The 26,517-nt window shown below is 34.7% G+C and overlaps 1 protein-coding gene and 1 pseudogene across 4 annotated transcripts in view; one reads left to right on the top strand and one right to left on the bottom strand.

The window, feature by feature from the left end:
* The window catches only part of TMEM117 (transmembrane protein 117), a 372,922-nt gene that overhangs the window by 81,444 nt on the left and 264,961 nt on the right, over window positions 1-26,517 (top strand). The gene's annotated exons all lie outside the window — the stretch shown is intronic.
* On the bottom strand, window positions 22,912-23,030 carry LOC112483854 (annotated as a pseudogene).

The following is a 26,517-nucleotide window of genomic DNA, read 5'->3' as shown; positions in this document are numbered from 1 at the left end:
ATCCTCCCTAGATCAAGCCTTGAGAAGACTGTAGCCTTGGCTGATATGGTGATTGTCACCTCTGAGAGACACTGAGCTAGAGGACTCAGTTGTATTGTGCTCAGATTCCTGACTCCCAGAAATGACGAGATAATAAATGTTTGCTGTTTTAAACTGCTATATATAGGGGTAATGTGTTCTCCAGCAATAGATAACATACACTGTATTTAAAATAATGGGTTCTATGTGATAAAAATGTTTAAGAAAAATTCATACACATACGTACATATATATCCATACACATACATCTAAAGAGGCCACAAAGCCACATGTATGCTGGGTAGGAGTTTTTCCTATGCTCTCCTCCATTCTTTGCACTACTTTTATTTTCTACTCTGTTTTTCTGGATGTCTTCTTCCATGTTGATGGTGGGGAGACTAAAGCAGTTCCAAAGAAAATTAGCAGATAATCAATAGATAATCTCAGGCATAGAGACTGTATATTGCATTAAAAGTAGATATTTGGAAGAAGCACTACTGATCTTTCTTAGTGAACCCAGAAAGAAAATTTTCCTGTGAGTGCTCATAAAGAGGACCCTCTAATATACAGAAAACATCTTAAATGACATTCTTAATAATTTCTTTACAATAATCGAACAATGAATTTTAGTGAGCTATTTCTTTTTCAGTCCACCAATTTGATCTGTATTCCAAGACTTAAGAACTTAATTGTAGATATGATACCGAAGTAGAACTTATTAGTTTCCAAGGAGAACAGTTTGCATACTGGGCTTTTCCAACAGTATTAAGCATAATGGCAAAGGTGTTTGTCCAATTTCTTCTGCAGGCAGATGGTTTTCTTTTAGGAATGGTTTCAAGTTCTACTGTGATCAAGGAAAAGTAGTTGGCAGGTAGCATCTTAATGTTTTCCTAATTGTATAATTCTTTGATTTTTGGGGATCTAAAACCTATTGTTTTTTAGTATTTGTTACCAAAAAAAAGGGTAAATATTCAGCTTGAAAAACTCAGTCTTGAAGGAAGACTAAGTCCAGGTGACTTCTCATATTATTCTGACTAGAGGGGTAGCTGAAACTCCGCAGGATTTTCCTATTTCTCTCTTTAATGCAGTACAGATTCTTAGAGTCATCAGATTATAGATGCCATATACCACTTTAATTTAGGAATAATGGTGTAGTGCTCTTTCAGTTAGGCATGAAAAAGTACCTGTATTTAAAACTATTTCCAGACTTGGCAGTTTTTACTGCAGCCTGCATATGGGCAAATAATTCTTACTAAAATCACTTAACACTTCCTCATGAGCTTTGTGTGACACAGATTTATATGTATATCCTTTTAGTAGGAAATGAGTTTGAATTTTTCTTCAGGAAGTAAGAATTATATTACAAGCAGAAATATAAAAAAGACATGATAAAACTCTTTCACCTAGTAATGTCATAGCATCCCTAATCAAAGAAAGCACAACAGAGACGTAAGAATATACTTTAATTTTGTAGCATGAAGCAGTTTCCTATAATAAGCAAAATACTCATTGTGTCAGATGTTTTAGTGTGCAGTGCAGATTTATCATCCTTTTAAAAATTTAAAATCACACCCCCGCCCTCATGTGAAAACCTTGGAGGCTTCTGGCATTTACTTTGTGCTTCTTCCATTGTGTCATCAAGCAACTTGCTAATTATTCTCTCCCACTCGCTAAGAGGCTTTAGCACCTGTCTCAGTCTTGGTCTTTGCAGCAAATCTTGCTGTCATCCTGGGTGTGTTCAAAAGCCACATGGTCACCTATCCCATCCTTGTCAGGCCATCCAATAAATACTTCTCAGTCTTTGTTTTACTTGACCTCTCGCTCCTGCACTTGGCACTTATCACTGTTCCCCCCTTCTTGAAATGCTCTATTTCTTTGGTTTCTATTTCCATACATTCTTCCTTTCATTCTCTTCTCTCAAGGTATTGCTCTTTAATTTTCTTTTGGCACTTGTCATTGAGGGTTCTAATCTGATTTTCTTACCCTCTCTAGTCTCCTTGTATGAGACCCACCTTCCTGGCTTGATTGACTGCTTTAAATGGTGATTTGAAAATATTTATGACTATCTCCAATGTTTTTTTTCTGAGCTGCATATCATAGTAAATACTGTAAATATTCATTTGAATATCTTAATGATATTTGACCTCAATAAATCCAAATTCGCACTCATCTCAGCCCCCGCCCTCCAGTTCTGCTAGCCTCCTCTTGTTCCATATTGGCAAATGGCACCATTTTCTTAACCAGTTGCTAACGCTGGACACTTAGGTATTGCTCATTCTTTCTTGCCCTCCCTTACTTATCTCATTTATGCAGTAAACCACAAAGGCTCATTGATCCTATCTGCTAAATATCTTGCAAGTCCATCTACTTAGGTCTATCCTCACTGCTACCCCCCTCTTATTTCTTCCTTGGGTTGCTGAAACAGCTGCCCCTTCCTATTCATTCTCCATATAGTGGTGATTCCTCTAAAACACAGATATCCCTTCTTATAACTCTTCAGTGGATTTTCATTGTCTTTATAATAAAGTCCAAAATCTTCCCATGGCTTATCAGGCTCAAAATAATATGGTTCCAGTTTACCCTATTATTCTGCTCTTTCGTTGCTTTTGCCCAAAGAAAGTTCCATCCAAAGTGAACTTTCTTTAGTTCTATGAATAGAACATTCTCTTTCTCACCTCTGCATCTTCGAATAAGTCCTACTTCCTTCACTCCATCACCCTTACACTGCTTATCCTTTGGCTAAATCAAACTCTATGTTTTCATTGTCCTTTAACTGTATATGGTTCCCATCAAATTATGAGTTTTATGAGAGCAGTGTTACCAGTGCTCAACAATATTTTGATTCTCGAGACTCTCCTTCCTGAGTACAGAGAAGATTTATTTCCATATTTCTGAGCCCCCTTGCAGTTAGTAGAGCATATGACTGTCACCAGAATTGATATGTGCCACTTGTTGGCCCAGGCCCTTTTCCCATTGTGGTGTGGCTCTTTATGCTCCATACTGCTGCCACGGTGACTGAGAAGACTCAATGTTCCAGATGATTCAGCTACATGGTGATGAGATCCTTGAGTGAGCAAAGGCCTTACAGACTCATTTGTTGCATGAGTGAGAAGCAAACATTTATTGTGTTGAGCTACTGAGATTTCTTATCGTTTGTTATCACAGCATTATCTAGTCTGACCAATGCAGACAGGACTTGTGTCTGATTTCTTCGCTTCAGTATAAACAGCACCTAACGGGTTTACCGGGCACATAATAAGTACTCAAAAAATATTTGTTGATTGAATGGACTTATCGAGATTTTTTTTTTTTCCCAAAAGATGAATTATTTAGCACCCTGTAAAAGTGACATTTTAAATGATACTACAGTGAACTGAAAGAATTAATTCTCAATTGCCTAACCTGCTACCAGAGAATGAACGACCAATACATATAGGAAAATCTTATAAATGTTTCAATGGTGTAGTACATGGCACTACATTATCCATCAAAAAAACAATGCTACTGACCATATGTTAATTAGATCTGTATTTTGAAAGATTTTTTAGGAATGGTGTATCTATAAAACTACCATATTTACTTCTGACATTTTATTTGTTTTTTAGCTTCAGTCCGCCTTTCAGAACTTTTCAGCTCACTCATATTTTGTCAGCATTTCTCTATAACAGGGAGTTTGCAGACAGGATGAAAATATAAGCTGCTTTATAACCAGAAGTTGTTACTCTAAGTTAAGTGATGAATGCATGCTTTTTTACAACATTAAGGTATTTTTTATTTTACATCAACACCTTGATATGCACAATCTGAAGGTGCCAATTGCAGAATTGCCGCCCTCCAGTTCTGCTAGCCTCCTCTTGTTCCATGTTGGCGAATGGCACCATTTTCTTAACCAGTTGCTAACACTGGACACGCTGGGTGGAATAAGTTTTCCATTTTGGTTCCTATGTTGCTTTAGCTCACTTGATCATGGACAGTGTTAATGTGGATGCAGCAAAGGTTCAAAGCCTGTATGCATTAAATAGCCATAGCGGGCCCTCCTCACTCCAACAGAGCAAAAGAATGGCTGTTTGTGGCCATTTTGACTACCATGAGCATCAATAGGGTATGTGCTCTGAGATATTTTTCTGTAGTCATTCTAGATTTGTGACAATCTTCCTGTGCTCTCTTGTATTTTATCTTAATAGAGAAATATAATTTTTTATACAAAGAAATATGTAAGGAAGTGCTACAATTCTTCCTCTATATATTTCTTGCTCTCCTTAAAAAAGGGAAATCATACCTAGAGGAACCAAGAAAGTCAGACTTTGGAGTTGGAACCATGGACATCCTTTGTAGGTTTAGGGGATGTGGGCAAATGTAAGTTTTTCAGTGGAATGGCAGAGGTTTGAGTCCTGGCACAGTTTATTAGAGCTAGAATCTTAAGCAGATTGTTAATGTCTTTGAGCCTCAATTTTCATATCTACAGATTGGAAAAGAATACCTTTTAAATTTGTGTAGAGGAGCACATGAGAGGATAGGTATGAAAGTGACTATACAGTGTAACGTGATGCAGCCCTTTCAGTGATGGTGTTATCATTGTTGTTAGTTTGTCTTTCTCTAGAGACATGCTGCTGAACACTTTAAGAAGTGTTTAATAATCTGGAGTGTATTTAGTGGAAAAATCTGAAACAAGACTTGTTGCCTTTTGCAATGGCGTGTACTTTAAGACTGTCATACTCTTACTGCTGCATTCAAAGCTGCTTGGGCAACCTTGGATTCTTAGTTTGGGATGAGTTTCCAATGGTATAATTCTTACTGAGATACTTCTTTAGATGTCTGTTGTTTAAAGAAAGCTGCAGGTGAACTTCTTTGATGATTCCTAAATTGAGATTACTACCCATTTTTGTATTCCAAATTTTAGTGACTTTCTTATTTTTAGAGTAGTAAAGTTGGCTTGAGTGCTGAGATACCTGAGAAGCTAAAAAGGACTGTTTTCCAAATTTTTTGTCAGTTTAGGTATATTAAACAAGAATTCTTACAGATTATACCAGAACTTTATGTAACTTAGTCTTTTCCCACAGAACCATTCGACTTGTCAGTCAAGAGAAAGAAGGGCTTAATTAAGTTGAATAAAGTAACTTTTTCTATACCCTTCAGTCATTTGACTTGAAGCCATAATTGAGAAAAGAAAAGTTTCCTCCCTTTGTCATGCTCTGGGAAGATCTGTCTGTGTCATTCCACCTGGTTTTTCACCTGACACTGAGCTTTGACATTTCACCATCTTTTCTCATTGATTTCAGTGTTGAGAGAAGCCCTCATTGTCTGCCTCTAGTTAAGTCCCAATATTAGAGACTCTAAGTAAACTTCAGTATTTTAAGTTTTGATTTAATTCAGAAAACTTTTCTTTTTGGAGAATATTGATATTACTGTTTATTTAAAATGAAAAAAATATGTAACTGGGAATTATTCATTGGAACGTAGGTTTTGTGATGGAATTGCTCTATTTCTGAGTTTTTTAAAACATATTTTATTGTTTTTTTAAAATATATTTTAAAAGAATGCTTAATGATTAAATATGTTTGACTAATACCTGATAGTTGAAAAAGCTCCTTAGAATTTCTGTTTTTATTTTCCTTTGTCTCCTTAATCTAATAATCAAGCAAAATTTATAATCTATCTCTCTATTTTAACTGCCCTTGTTCCAGATATACATTTTTGTTGTCTTTTATTTCAGCTATCATGTATTTACTATAACCTTCTCAACTTTGCTACATTGTGGAAATAGATTTTTTACTAAAAACCATGAAGTAGACAATTAAGTCTTCTATCGTTACATCTTTCCCTTCTCCTGCTTTGTTATAATTGATAAAAATTGTATGTATTTAAGGTAAACGATTTTATGATTTGATATATGTAAATATTGAGAAATGATCATCACGACCAAGCTAATTAACATAGCCATCATTTTCCGTAGTTACCTTTGTGTGTGTTAAGAACATTTAAGTTCTACTTTCTTAGCAAATTTCAAGTATATAATACTGTATTACTAACTATAGTCACCATGCTGTGTATACATCTTTAGACCTTATTCATCTTGCATAACTGAAACTTTGTACTCTTTGAACGGTATCTCTCCATTTTCCCCACTCCACAGCCCCTGGCTACCACTATGCTATTGTCCGCTTCTATGAGTTCAACTTTTCAGATTCCACATATAAATGAGATCTTGCAGTATTTGTCTCTCTGTGCCTGGCTTATTTCACTTAGCGTAATGTCTTCAAAGTTCATCCATTTTGTCATATATGACAGGATTTCCTTCTTTTTTTTTTTTAAATGCATACAGCGTCTGGTATTCCTAGGTGGTCTCTCATCCAAGTACTATTTCCTTCTTTTTTAAGGCTGAATAATAGTCCACTGTGTGTGTATTTATGTATATATATATATATATATGTGCTCCTGAATTCCATCACAAAACATACTTTCCAAAGATTAATTCCCAGCTATATATTCTTTCATTTTAAACTGATATCAATATTCTCCTATAAAAGGAAAAGTTTAATGAATTAAATCAAAATTTCATATATACATATGTATATATGTATGTGTGTGTACACACACACACACACATACACACACACACATTTTCTTTATCCATTCATCCTTTAATGGACAGTTAGATAATCTTATCCTTTTCTTTGGGAATATACCCATACATAGGATTGCTAGATCACATGGTAGCTCTATTTTTAATTTTGTCGAGGAAACTCCATACTGTTTTACATAATGGCTATATCAATTTACATTCCCACCAACAATCCACAAAGATTCCCTTTTCTCCACATCTTCGCCAACACGTGTTACCTCTTGTATTTTTGATGGCATCCATTTTATCAGGTGTGAGGTGATACTGTGATTTTGATTTACATTTTCCTGGCGATTAGTGATGTTGAACTTTTAAAAACTATATCTGTTGACCATTTGTATGTCTTCTTTTGAGATTTATATCCTTATTAATATTGATGTGTCTATAAATAATATGTAATACTAATAAATGATTTAGACTCTTGGGTGCTAGTTTTTACTTATGAAAATTTAAAGGGCAGTCTAAAGCCTAGACAGTTCAGAGAGGTATTAAGAACCAGGACAATGTGTATAACCCATCAAAATAAAAATGCCTTTCAGCCTTTGCCCTCAAATACTTGACAGCAAATAAATTTGTTGCTGCCTCACCAATGCCCTGCCTTGAGCCACTGCTTGTCTGCTTTGTAACTCATCTTTCCTGTGACCTCATTCTTAGCTTGGTTTTTGTCTTTAAGTTGTCACTATAAAATCCCTAACTGGGCTGTCTTCACTTGCACTATTCCTTTTATTAGTCTCAAAATCCTATTTTTATTTTTTATTGTATCAAATGATATGGTCAGGAAGACAAATTGTATTTGCTACCAGAAAAATTAGTTCTATGTGTCCTTGACTATATATATTTGCAGGTGCCTTGGGGACAGACAAACTCTGCTTCAGATCCTGCCTCTGCCACTTAGCTAACTCTCTTGTCATAGGCTATAATAATTACAGATACTTATCAAGACTTTACTGTTTGCTAGGTACTATGTATCATTTTATCTAATGCTCATGAAAATCTTAGGAGGAGAGACCACTAACAGAGGTTAAGTAGTTTGCCAGTGGTCATGTAGCTGGTATCACATCAGGCAGAGTCACAATTCAAAGGCAGGCTTTCTGACTGGAGAGATCCTGCAGTTTTAGCCACATTTAGTTTTCCCAGCTATCAAGTAAAAAAATGGTAATAGCGACTTTATAGGATTAGTTTGGTGATTAAGTAATATCATGTGCGAAGAATTCACTTTTTCCTCTTTAAAAATCAATCTTTCTACACCAAACACTAGCAGCCTCTCTGGGTACACTGAATTCTCTATTAAACAAGTACGATTTTTGCGGAGAATCCAATACCTTTGTGGTAGCAATTCATTATTTTATACTGATAAAAAAAAACAGAAAGTGTTATGGTTTTAATGTGACGTGGAGAAGCACTTGTTAAAAAGACCAATAACCAGATGACCCTCAGCATTCTCTACTGGTATCTCCCGGGGCTATCTGCCCCTGACCTATCAGCCAGTAAGTCATAGGATGATGGTAAAGAAGCTGAAGAAAGTAGTAAAGGGAGTCAGCATTAAGAAACTCCATAGACTTGAGTGACGGGTTGACAGTAGCAAGAGTAAAATTAGAGACAATTTTAAATCCTACACTTGAATTAAAAAGTCTACCAGAAAAATAAGGATTGTTCTCCTAATAAAAATTTGTTTAGTAAAGCTCTTAAAGTTTTAGCTGACTGGAGGCCAAATGGGAATCCCTAGTGTGTCATGACTGTTAAAAGAGTTAATGCCATAATAAGTAGCATTATCCAGAAATAAATAGTATTCTGTGGTATCAGACCACGTCTTGCACATTTTGATCAGATCTCAGTGCATATGCTAAAAGGTTCATTGGCCATCTCCTTGTATTTGGAGGCCAGACCACGCTAATAAAGGGTTTTCTGACTGCTTTATTTAAGAAACTGTTAAATCTGGGTTTTAGCCTGAGGAATGTTATCACTATCTTCAAATACTTGAAGAGCTGTCATATACAATTGGGAGTATACTTAATCTATGTAGTGCCAGAGGACAGAAAGAGAAAAATGAATGGATCACAGTTATAGAGGATCACTTTGAGCTTACTATAAGCAAGAGCCTTTTAACTCTGTAAGCTATCTGAAATTAATAACTATTTTGTTGGTAGAGCAATGTGTTAGTTTTCTACCAGTAGACGTGTTCAAGTAACTACTAGATAAACCACCTGACAGAAAGAATATAGAAAAGATTTCTATTTTGAGTTATTAGTTAAACCTGATAACCTCTAGTGTGTCTCCCAAGGCCAAAATGCTTTAATAGTATGAAGAAAAAGGAGACATAAATGTTTGCAACAGAGCAAAATATCATCTCATGAAATTAAATCTAAATGAAAAAGAAAATGGGTTCTACTACAGAAATTACATTTTTGAGAGATACTAACTTTTTATTGTACAAGTAAATAAAATTTTATTTTCATCTTTAAGTAGGAGTGTGGATGTATTATTTTAGGACAAGACTACCAATGTCAGGGAACCTAGATATTTGAGTCAGTTTAAATAGTTTCTGTGAGGAATGCAATATTGGAAGCTAAGTTATCAGTGGGTTCCAGGGTGAGAGTGAATCTGGATATAAGGAATGGGTGAACAAATAAATGTTTAATCATCGGGTTCTAATGTCTCTATCTCCAGAAGGGTGACGTCTGCTAGGCAAACAATCTACACACTGATATAAGAGGTGCCCCTCTTTACTAGGTATAGAAAAAGATGGGTCCCTCTAAGAAACCCACACACTTTGGTTTCCTAGCCATTTTCCTTCTAATTAAATACATTAAAAATGAATACCTTGGAATGAATTATAGTTAGATCTTGTAGTCCTGTAGTTATTTATTTTTAGATCCTTTTATTTTTGCTTGGATCCTATATGTGTTTTATTGCCCAAATTTCTCATGAAGTATCTTATTATGGCTCATATTTTTAAAATTGCCTATTTTGATCAGGTTTCTATACATTAAAGTATCCAAGAAGACCAGTGATGAAGTTTCTTTTTAAGTTCATAGTGAATTTATGATTTAATTTTTCTGCATTACCATAATTATTTTATCTACTTCCCTACATATACTTGACAAGTTTTTGAGCTGGCAAATTAATATTTTTCTCTTTAAATATTTTTCCATTCTCTTTAAAAATCATTTTTTTCTTCAGGAAAGATAACACCTCAAATTGCTGTCATAATCTCTCCTGAGAGTATAATATGGGAATATAATAATATTCTCCTGTGATATTGCCAATTGGAAAATCGGGAGTATTTCTGTATTATACATTTTGTTTAGGAGCTCAGCCATCAGGGACTTGAACCACATGAATTTCCTAAAAAAAGTCCTTTGACACCATTTCCCCTGGTTAAGAGTTTTCTTAATCTTAAGTAGATTAATATAATTAGGAAAAAAAATTGGAAAATATGCAAATGAATCTAGAAGTTTTTCAAAGAGGAAATACTATGAAGAGAGTAAAAATAGTCTTTACCACAATGCTTAGGCAATGTTTAAAGAATAATTGGATTTTTTTTACTTACACAAGAGAAAAAAATCTTTTTTAGCAGTGTCAGGCATTCTATGTATAAACCAATTAAATTTTGATGTTATTTATAAATAAATAAATAAATAAATAAATAAATAAATAAAATTTATTTTAAAATTCTTACTGCAAAGTTGAAATTAATAAGCAGTTGAAAGAAATGCATAATAAACTATATCAAAATTTAGTGGCATAAAGCCAATTTATTTAGTGGATTAAATAACACAGCTGTTTTATTTCCTCATGTATCTGTGGGTCAGCAATTCAGGCTGGATTTAGCTGGGTGTTCTTTTGCTTGTCTCATGCAGCCGTAGTCTGACGTGCTTTAGGAGGGCCTTCCTCATGTGTTTGTCTGTCGGTTTCTGCTATTGCCCGGACCAGTAGTCCCCAGCAGGCTTGTGTAGGCTTGTTCACATGGAAGCAACATTCCAAGAGTCATAGGAGAGAGTTTTCAGCAGCATGAGTATATACCCAATTTACAAACGATTTTTAAGCCTCTGCTTGTATCACATTTGCTTATATCCAGTTGGTCAAATAAGTCACATGTTGGTAAGGAAGAGAACCAAGCAGAGTCAAGGAAGAGGACCAAGCAGGGAGGTGTGATAATGAGTCATTACTATAGCCATCTATCATATTCGTGTGTATTTTAACTTTTTGATGCATTTAATTTTTGTTTTTGGTTAACATAATATGAGCATAGACTATAAATAAAATCAAAAGATCATTGTGAACAGGAGGGAATAAATTAGCATACGTTGAGAGAGCATAGTACCAAGAACTTCACGTGTTCTCATTTAATTTCGTGGACTGGGAGTGAAACATCTGAGACGTAGAGAGGGTAAATAGCTTGTGCAAGGTCACAGTCAGCATGTCACACTCCGGTTTAATGTTATCAAAAGCAACCCAAAAAATAGATTAGAAAATATCAGTAATGGTACATATTAAGGATAGGTACTGTTTCATAAACTGCTTTTATTTTTCTGGTTTGGCTCACAATGCATAATAAAATTCTCTCAGTGGATGGTTTTGTAAAATGTTTGTAAGCCACTCTATTACCCCATGTGGCCTTCCATGAGCAGGTGAAACCAGAATGCTAATAATCAAGGGGTATTAAAAATATATCACTATTTTCTCATTCCTGATTTATCTGAAAGGTGTCCTTTGACCCATGTATTACACTGACATAGTGTTTTAATCAGGTGATGAGCACCTGACCTTTTCCACTGCAGTGAATCTCTTTTTATCAGCATCTACTAACATTTCTTTGTGACTTAAAAGAAAATCATGACCTTAGGAAAGATTTGATATTCTGGGGTAGAAGAGATTAGAACATAAATTTCTCTTATTGATAGACCCTTTTAGAAACCAATAAAGAGCAAAGAAATCACCAAAAATAGTCTGGATGCAATGCCGCGGGTTTGAACCGAAGCATTTGTTACTCAGATTTTGTGTCTAGAATAGGTAAGGAGACAGTATTCTGTCACAATCTGTTGCTATTTCTTTGTTAATCTCATTTTATTCACTCTTGCAAAATGGAATATTAATTTAAAAATCAACCCAGATACTGAAACGTCTTCTTTTATTTGTAAAATGGAACCATTTCATTAAATGTTGGAGGGAAGAAACAAAATAACATTTCCAATGGAAGCTTCTTTGGGCTGAAATGAGTTCCTGCTTGATGACTTTATTTAAAGCTTCTCCAAGATTTTTTTTTTTTCATATTTACCCAACGTGAATAAAGAATCATTTGATAGAGAACAATAGCAGGAAAATTTCCATAAATTCTACAAATCCCTGCATGCAAAGAATTTAGTCACTTGAAATTCCCAAGAGTGCTATAGAGATTGATTAGAGATTTTTTTAAAGCCGTCATCTTCTGTGCTCACCAAGTAGAAGTGTGATCTGAAAAGTTATTTTAAAGTCATTTTATTGCAAGGAAAACAACAGGATTCTGCCAGAGCCCAAATGCTAGTAAAACTGCAATAAAACATTGAAAATTTACAAGGTCAAACCTTTATATTTATATGAAAGCAATATTTGGATGAAAAAGGTGATATGATTTTTCTAACATATGGCATATTCCAAAGAAACACTGAAAGACAAAAAGGCCAGATTATTTGTCATGATATATTTTGATCTATACCCTAAATTTAAAAAGTTATAATGAAGAGCATAACTTTTTAGATGTTAACTATGGGAGTTTTTCATTTCAAAAGTGCTTATGGAATGTGATTGTGGTGTGATTATTTCTTACTGACTTTATTTTCAAATTTTGTTTTGTATATCATTTATTGTTTTAGAAGGAAAGATTTAGCAACAGCATTCAGTTTATAATTAGTGCCAACTACGTTAATAAAAAAAATCAAGATGTTAGTAAACAATTGATAGTAACCGAAAGTGAAGGTGATTCAAAGAAGATAATTTCCAAATAAACTAAGATTAACTGAGTGTGGAATCCCAACAGGATTTGGCTCATTGGGCCACACTTCTTGCTGCCCATATAACAGGCCCGTGCTGGGACAACAAACCATCAGTGAGCGATGCAGAGTGGACACCTCAGATCAAAAGTTCTATAATTTGTTGGTTCAGTAACATTTTGTTAGTAAAATGTTGTAATTCTTTACACCTGAATTTCAAGTCACTGTCCTACTTCTTGTGTTAAATTATAATTTTGAGGTCACACATTTTATTGGAAAAGAATAAGAGCTTATGAATATTTATTTTAATGGGTTCTGAATTATAATACACAGAAAAATGACATTTGATTAAAGTGAAGAGGACTATAACATTATCCTTTTTTTCACTTGTCCTAACAAATACATATATATATATATTATATATATACACACACACTTTAATTGTTTATGTTTTTTAGTTTAATGTTAACCGTTAATATTAAATGTTACATATTAAAAACACCATTGATTCATATAGAAATTTTTGAGAATACATAAAAGTATAAAGAAGAAATAAAAATCATCTATAATTAATGTACCTAGAAGTAATTATGATTAACTTTTTGGTATAGGTGTGTGGTTTTTTTCTTTTTTTTTTTTAATGTTATATAGCTGAATATAAAATTAGAAATGACTATTATTTTCCTTCAGCACTTTGAAGATATTATTCTGTTGTCCTGTTGCATTTGTTGTTGCTGAAGTCTTTATATATTTTTTTGCATTCTAGATAATGATGTTTCCTCCCCTCTATTACTGCTGTTAATATCAATTTGTGTTTGGAGTTCTGCATTTCACTATAATGTGTCTAAATGTGGATTTCTTTTCATTTGTCTTGCTGGGAATTTTTGAGTAGTTTTCTGTAGGAGACTTGGTGGCTAAATTTTCTCTCTTTTAAATTTTATTTTATTGCAGTTAGAACACAACATGAAATCTGAACTCTTAGAATTTTTAAGTGTACATTGTGTTGTTGACTGTAGGCACAGTGCTGTACAGCAGGTCTCTAGAGCTTCTTCATCTTGCTTAACTGAGACTTTATGCCTTTTGATTAGTAATATCCCATTTTACATTCCCCCCTAGCCCCTGGCAACACCATTTCACTATTTGATTCTATGAATTTGACTATTTTAAATACCTCGTATTACTGGAATCATGCAGTATTTGTCTTTCTGTGCTCGTGTTGTTTCAGTTAGCATAGTCCTCAAGGTTCATCCATGTTGTAACATATTGCAGAATATCCTTATTTTTAAAGACTGAATAGTATGCCATTGTATGTACATACCATATTTCTTTAACAGTTCATCCATTGATGGACAATTAAGGTTGTTTCCACAATTTGGCAACTGAATAGTGCTGCAATGAACATAGAATGTTAATGTTTCCTCACGATCCTGATTTTAATTTTGGGTGAATATTCAAAAGTGGGATTGCTGAGTCATATGGCAGTTCTATTTTTTAATTTTTTGAGGAAGTTCCATACTGTTTTTCATAAGAACTACACCATTTTGCATTCTCACCAATAAGGTGCAAGGGTTCCCATTTCTCCACATCTTTGCCAACAATTCTCCCTCCCTTCCTCCCTCCGTCCTTTTCCAATAGCCATCCTGACAGGTAAGAGGTGACTGCTCATTGTGGTTTTTATTTGCTTTTTCCCTAATAATTAGTGATGCCAAACATTTTTTCATATATCCGTTAGCCATTTGTATGCCTTTTTTGGAGAAGTGTCTGTTCAAGTTCTTTGCTCTTTTTTAATTGGGTTATTAGTTTATTAATTTTTTTACTATTGAGTGGTAGGAATTCCTTATATATTTTTGGAGATTAACCCCTCATCAGAGCTATGCTTTGCAAATATTTTCTCCTATTCTGCAGGATACCTTTCACTCTATTGACTGTTTCCTGTGCTGTGCATAAACTTTTTAGTTTGATGTAGCCCCATTTGGGGTTTTTTTTTTTTCTTTTTTCTTTTGGTTTTTGTTGCCTGTGTTGCCTGTGCTTTTGCTGTCATATTCATGAAATCATTACCAAGACCAACGTCATGAAGATTTTCCTCTATGTTTTCTAGGAATTTTAGGTCTTTAATTTATTTGAGTTTATTTTTGTGTATGGTGTAAGGTAGGGGTCCAATTTCATTCTTTTGCATGTGGATATCCAGTGTTACCAGCGCCAGTTGTTGAATTGACTTTCCTTTCCCCATTGTGTATTCTTGGCACCCTTGTCAAAGATTATTTTACTACACATGTGTAGATTTATTTCTGCGTTTTCTCTTCTGTTTCACTGGTGTATATGTCTGTCCCTATGTCAATACCATACCGTTCTCCCAGGCATCTAGACTGTGCTGGACCTGCCAGAAGAACTGGTAAGACAGATACTAATTTTTTAGGCATCCTTGGAGAAGTTGGGGTACTGGTTGTATGGATCAGCTCATTCCCTCTCCAGCTCCGGGAAGCTGAGAGCTGGAATGATTTTTTCACTCACTCTGTGCTGAGCAAGTTGTAGGATCTATGGCATCTACCAGCCCAAGCCACCATCTCCGTGTGGCCAATTTGTGTTGCACATGTCAGAGCTCCAAAGCTATCAAGACAGAAGCCATTTCTGTATGGTGGCCCCTCAGAAAACTTGGGGTGCTGGATACATGAACCAATCCTTTTCATTCCTTGGGTTAGAGGGTCTCTTCCTGATCTTATGGCACTATACCAGGGACAAGGACTCTGGTAAGAGGGTGTCCCAAATTTCTCTACTGGCTTCAGTGAGTCTGGTTTTATAATTTCCTGAGATGCAGGAGCCTTTCAGTTAGTTTCTGGATTTCTCACAAAGGGAATTTTTCAGTTAATTGTTGCTTAATAAGTATGTTTGTGGGAGCAAGGGGGGTTCAGAGCTCCCTACCCTGTCATCTTGCTGATGTCACCCCCTGTTTTCTAGTTAGTTTGTCCTTGGAGGTATTGTGTGCCCTTAGGCCAGTTTAAGAAATAATTCAATGGAAAAAGAATGAGTCTCATTTTACTTTGTCTTGTTTAGATACTAGTGAATTAGAATTTTTTCATATGTTTATTGGCTTTATACCTTTCTTCTTTTGTAAAGTTAGAGTCAGTGTTCATATTATCTCTTTAAAGAAATGAGTCTATTTATCAGCCTACATACCGTTCTGATGATTCAGTGTTATCCATTTTTGAGCTCTGTCATATCTGCAAGTTATGTCTTTCTTGGCCTCCTCCAGGAAGTTAAATATTAATATTCATTTCTATATTTGGCAGGAAAACACATGAGCATTTGAAGATGGGGTGGAATCTTATTTTCAACTCTATTTAATACCTGCAATTAATCATAGAAAACCACCAATTTCAATTTGTCAGGATATTGTTACCATATTCTAATTTTGCACCAACTAAAATAACATACTCCTTTTTGGTTGAAATTTCTTTAGAATCTTAGGCCAAGCCTCAGGAAAGACATTAGTGCTAGCTATGGAAAACACGAAAATCTGAAACATTGCAATAGAAAGATATCTTCTTATAAAAGAATAAAATAAGATACTGTGTGGCAATAGATCGTCACAGAAAGGGAACTAAGATTTACCTATAGATTTAAAAATATATATTAGATGCCTGGCAGCATCTGCAAAAGTGGGATCTAGATATATGTTTATGTTATTTAACCCTTGTTTTAGAAGTAGTTCTCACAAGAGGTAGAAGAGTGTAAGCTTTAGTTTATTCGAATACATATTTATGACACATTTTCAAATTTTAATGACTGAAATTTGTCAGTATAATAAATTATTACTACATTAATATGGTAATGTTTCACTTTTTAAAAAAAAACTGTTGTTAAATTGCTGTAAATTAGAATGAAAGCATTTAGGCTTGTGGAAATATGATAGATTATAGTGCATCAGAAAATTCTAGAAAAAATTGCACCAAATATTTAACAATGGTTACCAACAGGAATTGCATGGGGCATAGGTTGGGAGGTCATTTTGAGGTTGCTCTGAAAGATTTTCAAAACTATTTTTTCAAAACAATTTTTCAAAACTATTACAAATATGTATTTAAGTGTTTGCTAAATGTAACACATAATGAAACCACTGCTTTTTAATTATAAGCAACTTTTTTTTTTTTCATATAAGTTTCTAAGTTTAGGGTGAGAATTAGATAACACCTCAGAATCCAACTCCAGTTGCTAGGTAGCGACTACATGGGACCAGTGATTTAAAGAAAATTCTAAGACCCTCTCCATGCTCAGTGGAAAGCAGTATCATTTTTCAATAGACAGTGTTTACTAAGGGTAAGGGAAAGGAGGGGCACCAGTGTGGGATGTTTACTGACCCTTCTCCAAGTGCTAATACAATATCTCATGTCACAATCTCATTTTTTATTATTTGGTCCTCATAAAATGTGTTAAAAAATAAATTTATTTACAAATGGGCACAATTTTATTTCTTCCAACTTTATTTTCATAGTTCTGGGACAGGTTTTCAGAATGTGTTACTCTTGGACATATGTTTACATTATTCATTGCTTCCTAGTCACTGCTCTCTCGATTCAGACCTTACCAGAAATGGATTTAGGCTGCCAGGCAGTTTTGCAGTAATGTTTTTCTGATAACTCATTTGTATTTGAAATATAGTTTTGGTTTCACAGTATAAGACCTAGAATCTCTCTACTGCTACATTTTCTTTTAACTGCAATGTTACTCTCTTTACTACAGTTTATTCTACCCATGGCTGGTTTCTCTCTCCTTTTTCAAGGACTGGTTGATATTTGTGAAAGGAGCTTAACATTTGGGTGTTAGAGATTTTTGCTGAGTTAACATGATTCCAGCCAGATTGATGATATCCATTAATTTGAAAATATTTATTTTTCTGGACAATTCTCTCTGTTAGGGAATTCTTAGCTGTTTAAGCCTTCTAGAATATCAAAGCTCTTTTTAGAGAGTTCTAGCTCTGTAGAACCTGTCCCTCTAATCCACAAATTATAATAACAATTATTATTAAATAATATTAATGTATTAATAAGAATACATTAATTTTATTAATATAATATAATTAATAACTATTGTTGTTATTTTCCTTTCTGCCTAAGATTTCATATTCAAACAACAATATGGAATAGTTACCCTTTTAGGAGCTTCGATCTTAAAATCTTATCTTCAAGAACAGTGGCATTTCTCGACACTTAATGAAATAGATTTTTATTTCTATGTTTTTTCTGTATACCTGAAATGCAATATGTTTGAATGAAACGATGATTTTATTATGTACTTGCTCTCAGATAGCATTTTAGGCTCTATCTCCAAAATGGGAAACATGCCCTTTGGTAAGATTTAAAGTAGGACATAAATAAAGGCCAACATTTTCTAATGTGGAAGCTGATCTACCTTAGGAAATAGTAATTATCAGAAAATTGATTTAGGGGAAAATCCTCTTAAAGGCCATTCTTAGAATGGAGGATGTTAGAGCAATGCGTCATCATCCCGCAGTCTAGAGCCCCAGCATTCCTGGCAGCTGTTCATCTTCTGCCTGTTCTACACCCACACGAGAATTATACACGGATATAGGTGTTCAGGGTCAAGCCAATATGAGGTCTTTTTTTCTTGCAGTTTCAGAAATTAGACTTTAAACCATTTTATTTTCCAAAAATGAATGACTTCAAGGTAACTCTACACTTCTTTTAAAAATGCTGTCATGAGATATTTCACTATCCTCTGGAGTTTTAGAAGAAGGTGAAATTTAGCACTACTGGCTTTTAATACGAGGGAACATTTAGAAAATGATCTTATATTTAAAGGGTTTTATATCTCATACCATGCAAGTTTTTATATAGTTTATAATATCACAGTCAGTTTCTCTGAAATGTATACATTAATAGGATTTGTGTGCATTTTTAAATCATTAAAATTAATTAGGATTTAATGTGCTGGATTTTTGATCCAAAGATCTCAAAGCATCTTGCTTGTCTATATTACCTCATTATTTTTTCAATATATCCCTGTGAGGTAGTTGTTAAGTATTATTCTTATTTTACAAATGAGGTACAAATGAAGCTGAGAGAGACTTAGGGGACTTGCTTAAATTCCCAGATCAAGTTAATAGCAGAAAAGCAATAAAGGAATAGTCTCCTGAGTTGAAAGATTTTCAATCTTTTCTTAGAATATATTCCACTCTAAAATGCTACATTGTCCATGAAAATTAGCATATTATTACATGCCCAGTGTTTTAGGATATTAAAATGGACCTAACAGGGATTTAGTAAAATATCTATTTCTCTATATTACACTTTAATTAGGTTTCCAAGGAGAATGTGTGTGATTGAAATGCCTTACTACACATAAGTTGGTATTTCTTTTTGTCCAGTCACATAAGCACTGAAAGAGGGTGTCAGAAATAGTAGTCAGGGAGAATAGGTGACTGTTAAGTGTGGTTGAGATTAGTGGTGATTTTCTTACTGATGGAGAACCTTGCAAACTAGACTGTTCTATTAATTAACAGATTGTGCATCTTTCGAATTCGCTAAATCGTAAAGTCAAAAGAATGTTAATGTTATTAGGGGACTTAGAATTTTCTGGATCTAACTTCCATAAAATATAGGATTTTGTTGCAAAGTATGCTTGAGAAGTCATCACAAGGTCTCTGCTTGAGCACTTTGAGAGATGGAAAGTTATCTCTAAGAAACTTTGTTTTGCTGGTGAATAATTGTAATAACCACTCCGCAAATATTTATTGAGCTATGTGTAATACTTAGACAAAACTTAATGTATATATACATACATATATAAAGAAATATAAGATAATGACTCTGCTGATCTCGAGAATCTTGGCCAAGTTAATTTCTGAACCTGTTTCCTTACCTATATAACAAGGAATTGACTTGTTTTGAGTATGAGTCAAATATAATCCATTTAGGAGAAAGCCTATTACATAGTAAGCACTCATAAATGTCCATTGTTATTATTATTTATGGATAAGATGAGAGAGAGAGAGAGAGAGAGAGAGAGAGAGAGAGAGAGAGAGAGAGAGACAGAATCATTCTGTCTTCTTCTTATTTCGTTCTCCATTCCATTGCTGAAGAGCAGGCCATCTTCATTTCTCGTTTGAATTACTGCTGGAGCCTCCAGACTAGTCTCCCTGTTTCCAGTCTGTCTTTGCAGTCCATTTTCCCACAATGGAGCAAAAGAGAACCTAATGAAATGCAAGTCTGAACATGTTAATCATCATCTTAAAATTCATTACTCTTCATGTACTTCAGTATGGACTAGTTTATATGACTAATGAAACCTGTGATAATCTAGCTTCTGACTGCTTCTTCAGGCTCATTTATAATACACCCATCCTTTGACTTATATTCTAAACTCTGAGATGTGGACAATGTGCCAGCTGTCCATGCTATCCCAGGTCTGCAGATCTCCAGGTCTGGCCCAAGGCCTCATTCTACTTCCTGCCTGAGTTGTGTTAACTTCTCATCATCTGTCTCTGTTTCCCTTCCTTTTCTTTGGCTTCGTTCTACTCATCTGTCAAGGTTCAGTTACATACCTCCTCCAAGAGGCCATTTTTGATCCCTTAGATGCTCTCAAAGACCTTTATTTCTACCTCCCTACTTACTTCTCACACCTGATTACAAGGACCATTTTATCTCTCTCCATCTCTAAACTTAAAAGACTTGAGATCAGGGACCGTATCTTGTTCACTGATCTTTCCCCAGGGTCCAGTTCTTGAGGCACAGGGTAGATACTCAGTAAATGTTTGTTGAATAAATAACAATAGAAAACAGTGTAGAATAACTGTTAAATAATTGCTTCAGACAAAGAATGTGATAAAAGTTATTGAAAAGAGACTCAATCTCTGACTATGTAGGCAGAGAAAGGATCACAGAGATGGTGACATTTGGGTTAGAGTCTTTTTTTTTTTTTTTATCTTTCTGGAGTAAAGACATTCAAATAAAACTCTGGGTCATCAGTTAGTTAAACTGTAGCCTTTATGCCAGAATGAAATTCCAACTCAGCCACTTCCTAGCTGTAAGATATTATACATAAAATAAATATTATAATATCTATTGCTATACTATATACCTTAGCTCAATTAAACAAATCCTTAACTTTCAAGGGAAAGATAAAGCAAACGTAAGCTGTTTTCCTAAACCCAACAATTGAGAGCATATATGTGTACCTGGACCCTGTGTTAGGGTTCAGGATATTGAATGGAGAGTCCTTAAGAAGACGGAAGGGATGTAAACTGTGGGGAGAAAATGGAAGAGAAATAAAAATTAAGTCACTATGTATCTGTCTCACAGAGCATATATATTATTACATATATGAAATTCTTTAAAAATACCTATAGTTGAGAATTTTTTTCTTTTAAAACTCTAGTTTTGTCATAAGAATGTTTTACTGTGAGAATGTTTTTATGATAATAGAGATATTAATGTAGAATATTTAGATATTCTTAATCCTGCTAAGTCAGGGACCAACCTGAGTCTAATGGGAGACCTATGAATGTCTTCTGGATGGGGTTAACTCCTTGAAATAAAAAAATGCAAAATTTCATAAATGCATTTTTTTCCCTTCACGATGGAGATCATTGTATTGTCAAAGGTCCTATGGTTTAACAAAGGTCAGGAAACATTGTCATTTTTGTGCTTTCTCTAATCAGCATCAAGAAATGAGCTGCATCTTTGAGGAATGGAGGTATGTTCATTAATAATAGACCTCCCTCAAAATATTTTGTTACAGTAGAATATCGTGATTCAACAAGACTTCATATATCTTCATCCTTTTTATTCCTCATTATAACAACATAAAAGCTTACTCGGTCAATTTACACTTAGAATTTAGTGGTGTACAAAAATTCTTTCTATAGAATAACTTTTGTATAATCACTAAGTTTTGTTATTTTGGAGGGCCAGAGATTGGAAAGCAAAACAAACAAACATACAAATAAACAACAACAAAACACTAGTCCAAGATTTTGGACTTTAGCAATAGCTACATTGTCCAGACATTTTATATTTTTCTTTACTTTACATCTAGTATTGAATTTTAAAGCTACATTTCCTTTTCAGTGAATTGAAAGGCTTCTATTTTTTTCTTTTTTTTTATAGTGAATATATATGCTCAAGGGAAATCACATTTTACATTTATTTATGTCACACATTATGATTGATAGACAATGACCTTTGTTGGAATGGGGAGAGGAGAGAAAGAGAGGAGTTGGGATAGGGGTCGAAGGAGAAAAAGGACTTTTGATGAGAGCCTACTGTGTGCAGGCCCATCATGGGTATATCACAAGTATTATCTCATTGAATCCATATAGTAATCTTGTTGTATGTTAGAAGCATACATATAACTTTATTATAGGTGAGGAGATTAAGGCTTCAGAAATTAAGGGATTTGCTGAATGAAGGTCACATAGCTTACAAAATTGGCCTTTAAACTCATCTTTGACTCTGAAGTCTGTGAAGTCCCTCCCCATCCCCTACTAGATAGTTTTTACAAAGCCTGGTACCACCTAAAGGCTTTTTTAGGTGCCTCAGTGTTTACACAGCAACTGATATCTCTGTTACCAGATAAATTGGAAATATTTAGCCATTCTCTTTGAAGAGCTAGAATAACTTTCAAAAATGAAAGCATCACCAGTAGTCTTCTCATTAGCCTGTACCAGCTACTGATGCTGGACTTTGTGTGATGTGCAGAATACAGAATGATCAGAAGTCACAGGCCGTAAAAAAACAAACTATTAACAACTCAAGCATCATTGAAACAATGCTTTCTAATATGATAAATAGCCAGACGATAAAAATTAACTATCCGTGTGATTTTAGCAGGTCATCTCTGAAAACTCTCTTGTAGCTCTATCTCTATGTTCACTACGAAACTTTCGCAGTTCCTATAGAAGTCAAAAGAAACTTTATAAAAGGTTTTCTCAGTCTCTAGGGTTGTTCCTTGGGTTATAAACTGTTACTTAGGTATGAACCTGAGTCCTAGGTACTACAGGATTTAATCTGAAACAAATATAGATGATATTAAAACAGCCGAAAACTTTTATTTTTCCTCTGATTATAAAAGTAGTACAATCTTAATATAGAAAAAATATAGTACAATAAAACATTTTTAAGGAAGTGAAAATTACCTATAATTCTGTTACACTTGATAAATACTATTAATATTTTAATGCATTTTATTTTTTTTAATTTTTATTTTTTTTAGGCGAGGCAACCCTTGGTTAAACTCACAGATTGCAAGGACCTTGTCAGCTTACAATCCCTTATTTTTTATTTTTTACGCCTTCAGCACCTGATCTTCCTAGGTGGTCTCCCATCCAAGTACTAACCAGGCCTGACCCTGCTTAGCTTCCGAGATCAGATGGGATTGGGTTTGCTCAGGGTGGCATGGCCGTAGACTTAATGCATTTTCTTACAGTGATTTTAGTACATATTACGCTTGCTGAAGTTGAGATTGTATTCTATACAGTTTTAGATCATTTTCACATAAGTTTAATGTACTCTTTTTTACTGAAACATTAAAATTTTTTTATAAATATTTTAAGTGGTTTAAAAGTACCAATTTAGTGAATATCTATGAGGTTTTTTTTTTTTTTTTGCCAAACATCATCTTTTCCTTTGTTCTGTCTTCCACTGTCTACGTGGTTACTGTAGGAGCAACCAGATTCTTATTTAACCATATACCATTGGTCATGTTTGGTTGTAATGGAGGCGGGCACTTGGCCAAACTTAGCTAATTGGAATGCTTTACCAGAAAATTTTAAACTTGGGACTTCTCTAGTATCTGGGGCTTCACTGACTATATTTGTTGATTTTAGTGAGATGAAATTAAATCGACAATGCAGAGAGAGTGGATACATGAGTCAGAAAAAAAAAGCACACTGCTGGTGTCTGTAGTTCCAGTTGTTCTTGAAACAGCTCTGTCTCTGGCTTCTCATGACTCATTTATTCAACCTTTCTTTGGATGCCTTGAGTCAGTAAATTCTCTTTCCATTGAAGCAATTTGATTTGGGTTTCTGTTACTTTCTATAAAATCTTCTAACTACTATATTAACCTTGGGAGGCCCAGAGAAATTAGGTAAGCTGGAAAATGATAGAAGTGTGACAGGACCAGGATACACTTGACTTCAAAGCCTGCGTGCTCAATCATTAAGATTCATACTCCTGGATAAGAGATTTTCTGGGACTTCTCTTCCCATATTTTCCAATAAAAATAGTTGTAAGAACAGGAGAAATGATGCATAGAGACTCCTTTGTTTTAGTTTTAATTTAGTTAGTTTAACTTTTTTCTTCTCCTCTTCCTCCTCCTCTTCCTCTTCTTTTTTGGGGAGCAGCAGAATAAGGACAGAGAAATGAGTGTGAAATGGAGTGAAGATATCCTCCTTCTACCTTTGAGTTTCTGTGTTTCTACTTGAAGATCCCCACTTCCTACTCTCAATATATACTCTATCCATAAAGTTCAGACTACTTCTCATTTAGTCGGGACTAGTTATCAACTTCTTTGTTAAAGATGCCTTTTTCATTTTTCTTTGTCTTCCTATTTTTTCCCATTCCCATCAAGTTTTATTGTTTTATTTTATTTTTTATTCTCTCTCTCTCTCTTCATTTTTATTATGGTGACATTGGTTAACGAAATTCAGTGTTTCAGGTGTACAATTCAACAGTGAGCCACACACACACACACACACACACACACTACATTGTGTTCAAGTTTTAAAAATAAGAACACCTACATGGAACCCGTAAGTGGTGGAGTCCAGACTTGAATCCTTTTCCACCTGCACCCAAAGTCCATGTTCACACCCACTCTAATGTTACTGCTTCTAGTAGATTCAGTGATACTTGTGTTTCCCTCAACCTCATGTGGTAAGAGAGGGAGCCAAGGAGACTGTACTCTTATTAGTGGTGGGGCTGGCTGTTGGGCCACAGGGTTTCACATTCAGGTTGGTGTTTAAAGGATTGTGGAATCAATTAGATAAGATAAGATCCACAGCAAAAATCCATCACAGCTGGTGCAATGCACAGATCATTTTGCAGACAGGATGGTAGTTCTGCCTTAAGGAATAGGACTTAAGTTGCTGCTTGGGAATTACAGAGACAGAGTCATCCAGATGTTGGCAGAGGGAAAGGGAAGGACTGGAAAGGCTGTCAAGGCTCCAGTCAAGAGTACAGCTGTCAGTCTAGATCTCCAGATTCAGCAAAAGAATTGAAATGCATTGGAAAACAAAGGTGAAGTCTAGTCGTAGAAACTGATCACAAGCAGGGTTGAATAGGAAAGTTGTGTAAGAGTGTCTGTGAGTGCCCTGGTGTCATTGCAAATGCGTTAGCATTAGGTATGCTGTATTAGTCAGGGTTGTCCAAAGAAACAAAACCAATAGGATCTCTATATTTTTATCTATATCTACCTATATATGAAAATATATAAATGATATGTAAAACATGTAAAAGAAAAACATATCCATATAGCTATAGATATACAGATAAAATGAGATTCTTTATAAGGAATTGTCTCATATGATTATGAGGCTGAGAAGTTCTGTAAGCTAGAGACCCAGGAGAGCTGGTGGTGTAAATTCCAGTTCTAGTCCAATGGCCTGAGATCCAAGAGAGCTGATGGCACAAGTTCCAGCCCAAGGATAGAAGAAGACTGATGTCCCAGCTCAGTAGTCAGGTTGGGAGAGAAAATTTTACTTTTCTTCACCTTTGTTTTCTATTCAGGGCTTCAAAGGTTTGGATGATGCCCACCCATGTTGGAGAGGGCCATTGGCTTTACTTAGTCTACTGATTCAAATGCTGGAAACAACCTCACAGGCATATCTGAAATGTTTAATCTGGGCACTCCATGATCCAGCCAAGTTGACACATAAAATTAACTATCACATATGCCAAGCACCTGCCATTAGAAAGACTAATTTCAGAGTGTATCAGCTAATGGGCAAGGCCAGTGATTTGGAGATTAGCCAATATCTGCTTAACTACTCGCTTGCCGAAGGACCTTTAGCAAACTGTTCCCACTTTCCGATCCTGCATTTTCTTCTCTGCAAAATGAGGATAATAATATTTATCTTATAGAATAGTAATTGGGACTGAATCAATTAATGATTTATATGTCATGGGATACTATTTTGAAATAGTAAGATAAAAATTCTTTGGCTTGAAGAAGGAAATAGAGTAGCAGTGAAATATATCAGAGTTCTTCACAGAACCAGACAGCAGGGGTAGAAAAAATGTATAAATATAAAAAATATGTGAAAATGTATGTGTGTGTGCGTGTGTGTATGTATGTACATTCATGTCATGGGATACTATTTTGAAATAGTAAGATAAAAATTCTTTGGCTTGAAGAAGGAAATAGAGTAGCAGTGAAATATATCAGAGTTCTTCACAGAACCAGACAGCAGGGGTAGAAAAAATGTATAAATATAAAAAATATGTGAAAATGTATGTGTGTGTGCGTGTGTGTATGTATGTACATATATACATAATACATGCATTTAAGATTGATTGATTTTAAAGAATTGGCTCAGGTGATTATGGAGGCTGCCAAGTCCAAAAAGGAAAATTCAGGTAAGAATTGATGCTGCAGGCTTGAGTGCGAAGGCTGGAAACTCAGGCAGAATTTCTGTGTTATCATCTGGAGACAGAATTCCTTCTTTAGTAAACCTCAGTCTTTCCTCTTAAGGCCTTCAACTGATTGGATGAGGCCCACCCACCTCATGGAGGAAAATCTCCTTAAAGTCCACTGATTGCAAATGTTAATCACATCTACAAAATACATTTATGACAACATCTAGACTAGCATTTGACTAAACGACTGGTCACCATAATTTAGTCAAGTTGATATGTATAATTAGGCAAATTTTAGGAGATTACAGCTTCACCATGG

The sequence above is a fragment of the Pteropus alecto genome, unplaced genomic scaffold (genome assembly GCF_000325575.1).
Source record: "Pteropus alecto unplaced genomic scaffold, ASM32557v1 scaffold196, whole genome shotgun sequence".
NCBI lineage: Eukaryota > Metazoa > Chordata > Mammalia > Chiroptera > Pteropodidae > Pteropus > Pteropus alecto.
Note: the sequence above shows the minus strand (reverse complement) of the source record. Positions and strands in the feature narration are given on the sequence as shown.